The sequence below is a fragment of the Belonocnema kinseyi genome, chromosome 1 (assembly GCF_010883055.1).
Source record: "Belonocnema kinseyi isolate 2016_QV_RU_SX_M_011 chromosome 1, B_treatae_v1, whole genome shotgun sequence".
In the NCBI taxonomy this organism is placed as follows: Eukaryota; Metazoa; Arthropoda; class Insecta; order Hymenoptera; family Cynipidae; genus Belonocnema; species Belonocnema kinseyi.
Genome location: NC_046657.1, coordinates 170,546,359 through 170,552,476, shown reverse-complemented (window position 1 = coordinate 170,552,476; position 6,118 = coordinate 170,546,359).

Here is a 6,118-nt window from a genome sequence, read left to right as displayed (position 1 = left end):
GGTAAAGGAAGAAGGGTAAACGAGAAAGTATTTGAAAGAATTAGAGGAAAGGAGAGGAAGAGTGATAAAATTAACGATATGGGAAAAGGAAAGAAGTGAGTTCTATAGTGCTAGAGATATAGGAAAGAGAACTGGAGTAAGATTTGTAGAATTATATAAAAGAGAGGAAAGGAAAATTTATTAAAAGATAAAACAAGAATATTGAGAACCAAAAAATAAATTCTAAAAAAGAAACCAAAGATATAGGAGCAAGAACTGGATTAAACTATGTAGAATTAAAGAAAAGAGAGAGGGAAATGCAATTAATGGAAAAATGGGTGATGATTGATGATTCAAAATATAATAAACGGTATAAGATGATAAAAAAGGAAGGAATACGAAAGGATTGAGATAAGAGATGTGGAAATAAAATATGGACCGGAATAAGGAGATTTATATTGGCAAACAAAATCAACTTGAAAATAGTAAATCTACAATAAATTAAGTGTGCTTTTATTCATATATCTCTCACCGCGCCGCTGTAATCCAAAGACATAAGTGTTATTTGCTAATTTTTCTTCTTCTTTATACTTTGGAAAATTAAAAATTAAAGGATATTAAGAAACTTCAAGTTTTTAACAGGGAAAATTAGTCGAAAATTTCGAAAGAGAACAAAAATATAAAAGTGTCTAATTGGTTCAAATTATATTGAAATTTGATACTCGCTTAAAATAAAGCACAAAGCATAAAAATGAAATGAATTTTCAACCTTTGAATTGATTTTTAATGCTAAAAAGTCGAATGTTTTAGAAAAGAATTGACTTTTGAACCCGAAAATATTATTTTTTAACCAAGAAGGATGCTTTTTTAACCAAATAGTTCAATATCCAACAAACAAAAACATTAATTTTAGATCAGATGGTTGTATTTACAACCAACTAGTTGAACTTCCAAGCAAAAGAGATGAATTTTTAACCGAATAGTTGAATTGAAAAAGACTAATATTCAACAAAGCAGTTGAATTTTGAACGAAGAACTTTTCTGTTAAAGAAGACGATTTTTCTTATTCCAAATTTAATTATTTAACATAAGACGTATTTTCAAGAGAACATAGTTGAATTCTCTAACAAAAATTGACCTTTTAGTAATAGTTAAATATTTAAAGAAATAATTGAATTTTCAACAAAAACAAACAACCTATTGATGAAAACCAGTTATATTTTCAATCAAATGGTTGAATTTTGACAGCGAATTTCTTAGGTAACGATTAAATTTTTAATTCAAAAGGACGAATTTTCTTAGAAAAATATGAATTTTCAACAGAAGCGCTTAATGTACAACAAAAGAATTAAATATTTAACAAAGTAGTGGAATTACTAACAAATTCGTCAAATTCGCAACTAAAGTAATGAATCTTACAACAAAGAATTTAAACAAAAAGGTTGGACTTTCAAGTAAGTAGTTGAATTTTTCATTAAAAAGAATAATTCTCAACAAAAAACATAATAATAAAAAATATAAATGTAAAAAAGTTGCGTTTTTAATCAAGAAAGATAACATTTTTGCCAAAAGAGACGAATTTTCAAGCATAAAGTTAGTTTTTAACCAAAAAAGAACGAATTTTCAAGAAAATAATTAAATTTCCAACCAAACTGATGAATTTTCGACTAATAAAGTAAATATTGAATAAAATAGTTTAAATTTCAAACAAGTAATTGAATTTGCAATCAAGAAGAATAAGTTCGTAAAAAAAAAAAAAAACAATGTTCAACAAAATAAATAAATTTTTAACTAAAAGCTACCAAATATCTTCGCATTTTATTGATTTTGCATTAACCTTCGTTCCATTCCATTGAATTCTGTTGAGTTCCATTTATTTTCAGACTATTGAATTTTAATTTAATTTAATGCATTCCATTTAATTTTGTTTAATCCAATAGCATTCCGTAGCATGTTTCTTTAACCCCTGTGTTGCCACCCGGGTAACCAAGGTTTAGAAATTTTTTAACTTGAAATATCTTGCAATTAAAAAAAAAGAACGGTGGAGCCCCCCGGGTACCCAAACAGAAGAAGCATGCTTTTCATACAGTATATCATAAAAATAAAGTGTGTTATAATAGTGTATGAAATAAATATGTATAATTTTATAAATAATAACAAAATATATAGATTTTTAATTGAATTTTCGGCTGGGTATCGATACTACACATATCGGATCTAGACGTTGATCAACTCTACACATTGCGTGTAGACATTATATTAAGGTGATCAACTTTACACATTTAATTCACCGCGTAAAACTATGCACATGAAGTCTACACATTAATCTCACCACGTGATAGTCTTCACATTTAAGTGTACACATTCAAGTCACCACACTTAATTCACCACGTAAAAGGTCTACACCTTAAGGACATGTGACACACCTATATTACCGACCTCACTTTTTCAGTTCACTGAATGTTTTTATTGAACCTAAGAAATTTTTTGTAAATAAAATATCAAGCTGAAACTTTGGAAAATGTATTAGAGTAAAATAAAGTACGTTTAGGTACTGAATTTTGGTAGGAACTTCACTGAAAATTATTTCATCTTTTTTCTTAACCTCAAAATTTTTCGAACGTTCGAACTTTTTTTATACATAAAATATCGGTCTCAAACTTTGAGAAATGCAAGAGCCGAAAGAAAACTACGTTTAAGTACAAAGCTTAATAATAAAAGATGTAAAAAAAAATTCAACTATCAATTCTATCGGCATCAGCCGGTAACGTTGTACACGAAAATACGAATCCTCTAGAGCCTCGTCTAGTGGCCGCCAGGGTTCGTATTTTCATGTACAACATTACCGGCTGATGCCGATGGAATTGATAGTTGAAATATATATTTTTTACATCTTTTATTATTAAAGTTTGCACTTAAACGTAGTTTTCTTTTGGCTCTAGCATTTTTCAAAGTTTGAGAACGATATTTTATGTAAAAAAAAGTTCTAACGTTCAAAAAATGTCGAGGTTCAGAAAAAAGATGAAATAATTTTCAGTGCAGTTCCTACCAAAATGCAGTACCTAAACGTACTTTATTGTACTCTTATACATTTTCCAAAGTTTCAGCTCGATATTTTATTTACAAAAAAAGTTCTTAGGTTCAAAAAAAGATTCAGTGAACTGATAAAGTGAAGTCGGTAATATAGGTACTTAGCTGTGTCACATGCCCTTAAATAGTTAGTCAAAAAAGTCTACACATTAAAGTCTACACAGCAAAGTCTACACGTAAAAACTCTGCAGATTAATTCTTTTGAATTTTAATTTTTTTTATTTGAAAATTCTACACTTTGATATTGCCAACATGGAACCTCTGCGCATTGAATTAAACGGGCTAAACTTATAGAAAATATTATTTTTATCACTTTATTGCAAAGAATAATTTATAAATAATAATAAATTATAGGTTTACATGCACATTTTCTGTAAAAAAATCCTTTATTTATTTCCCTCTAAATGCACAAAGGCGATATTGTTTTATATGCAGCTCAAGATTAAATAGGAATGGTATCTATAAATGAGAATTCTATAATAATAGATGTTAGCCTCAGTTACTCGGACGGTTAGGTGCTCGGTCTTCATGTTAAAATTCCGCGGTTCGATCTCTGACCTTTGAAATGTTTCCTAGATACTTTTACCGTATTTCTAGTGGTTCAAATTCCAATTAAAGCTGTAGGCCCCCCTTCATGCACTTTATTGCAACCTAGTCTGCCCATAATGATAAACTGTGAGATACGCGAAAACTGGCAGCATTTTCAGGATTTTATAAATATGGATGGTCCTGAGCCACCCCAAACTAAATATTAAATAAATTTTCAGAATGAAAAAAATAAAAATTTTGATCTTTTTCGAAAGAGGTCATTAAACGTGAAAACTAAGAAGATTTGAAGGTTTTTGAAGCAGAGTTTTGTCTTCGACCAACTACACTGTTAAAAATAATATTAAATTTAATATACCCATGTGTGTTAAAATTAATATATGAAGTATATGAAATCGCCATTAAGAGCGCGTATATTAAATTTCATATACATTCATGTTAATCACTTACAAGAAAAATCAGATAATTCCATTTTTCACAAATTCAAAATAAGTTTAGCAGTAATTTTCGATTGCAAATAATAAAACATGATACCTTCTTCCTGTTAACCAGAAATACAATTGGATTTCCAGTCAAAAAGTTCAATTAAGCAAATAAATAAAGACCTAACCTACAATTAACTGTCTTCGCCTTAAATTTGGACCATTCAGAGCGAAATTAGGAAAAAGTTTTTCTCGTACATTACACTTTCATAATAAATAACAATTCAGTCGACAAATTCTAGATTATGAATTTAATTGAGAATATTTGACAAGATTTAAAGAAATTAAAGCACCTTGAGTTTTCACGCACATTGCTATACTGACCTGTATATTAAATTTAATACACATGCATATTAAATTCACTATACCAATGTATGTAACATTTCAGTAGCGGTAGTGCTTATTTGCTTCACACACATGTATATTAAACCCCATACAAATTTTTCTAACAGTGTACAATTAATTATATCCCTCTTAAATTTTGACCATTTAGAGCAAAATTAGGAAAAATTTAACCCATACATTGGACTTTCAATATAAATAAAAACTGAGTCTACGAATTCTAGATTATTAATTTCATTGAGAATGTTTGACAAGATTTAAAGAAATGAAAGCAGGTTGAGTTTTCACGCACATTGCTATACTGACCTGTATATTAAATTTAATACACATGTATATTAGAATCACTACACCAATGTATGTCAAATTTCAGTAGCGGTAGTGCACTAGACTAAGCGTAATAATTTTACGAAAAAAAATAATAAATTTTCAAAAAATAAAAATTATTGAAACAAATTCCATTTGTTTCAATAATTAACGATTAATTAACCAATGATTAAAAATATTCCACTGGACCAATATTAATTGTTTTAAGTAAAAAAAGACCAGAATACAGTGCTGAAAAGGTCGATTTCATGAAGAATGGACATTTTTTTGTTTTAAGGATAGTTTTCAGGTACTCGTGGGATATGTCAAGGGTGTCAAACCCATATGTCTGATGCATGAAATTCTTCGTTGGATATTTCTCAACAGGCTCCCATACTTTTGCCTCACATTTTTTCAAACCCTAAAAAATTGTTCCATATACTCAAAAAAGTGATTTTTCCCCTTTCATTTTACATGGGATACTTCAAGTTAAAACAGACACCTGTTAACATCGAAAATAAAAATAATAAAAAATAAGGGAATTTCTTTTTTCCGATTTGGAGTGAAATTGGGGGGATCCATGCCCTCTTAAAAAGCGTTTTAAGCCACCCTAGTGTACATTTAACCGTGTAGAGTTTAATGTGTATAGTTTCTTCGTGTAGAGTTTAACGTGTAAACATTAATGTGTCCAGTTTAATTTGCAGGCCTTTTTATCAGGAAAATTTATATATTGACTGTTTATAACGTGTAGAGTTAAATGTGTAGAGTTTAACGTAAAGAGTTTTTTTGTGCAGACTTTAATGTTCGAGGTTTTCTATTTTCGAGGTTACTGTGCAGAGTTTAATGTGCATGGTCTTAGCGTGTGCACTTTATTGTGTACAGTTAACGTGTACAGTATTAAAAAGTTCATTTATAAAAAGTTGTAGAGTTGAGCGTGGAGACTTGAATGTGTAGACTTAAGGGCATGTGATACTTAGAAAATTGTAGATTTTACCAGTTTTAGGTTCCCCCGGCTTTTTTTCTAGAATAATAAATATTTTGTCTTAAAAATTTGGGAAATGATAGCCCACATGCTAACGGACGTCCCCACACACATTTATGTGCGTCAATTAAAAAAAGTTTTAATTTAGCAAAATGTGGTTAATTTGCATAGCGCTTAGGAAATATTATCGATTTTTTCGGTGTTAGATTCCCCCGGCTTTTTTCCTAGGATAAGAAATATTTTTCCTTCAAAAACTGAGAAATGATAGCAAACATACTAACGGACGTCCTCGCACACTTTTTTTGTGTTTTTTTATCAAAAAATTTTTGATATTGCTAACAACGTGCGTGTATATTTCGAGGTTATGTGTGTTACAATTCACCCGAGCGTTACT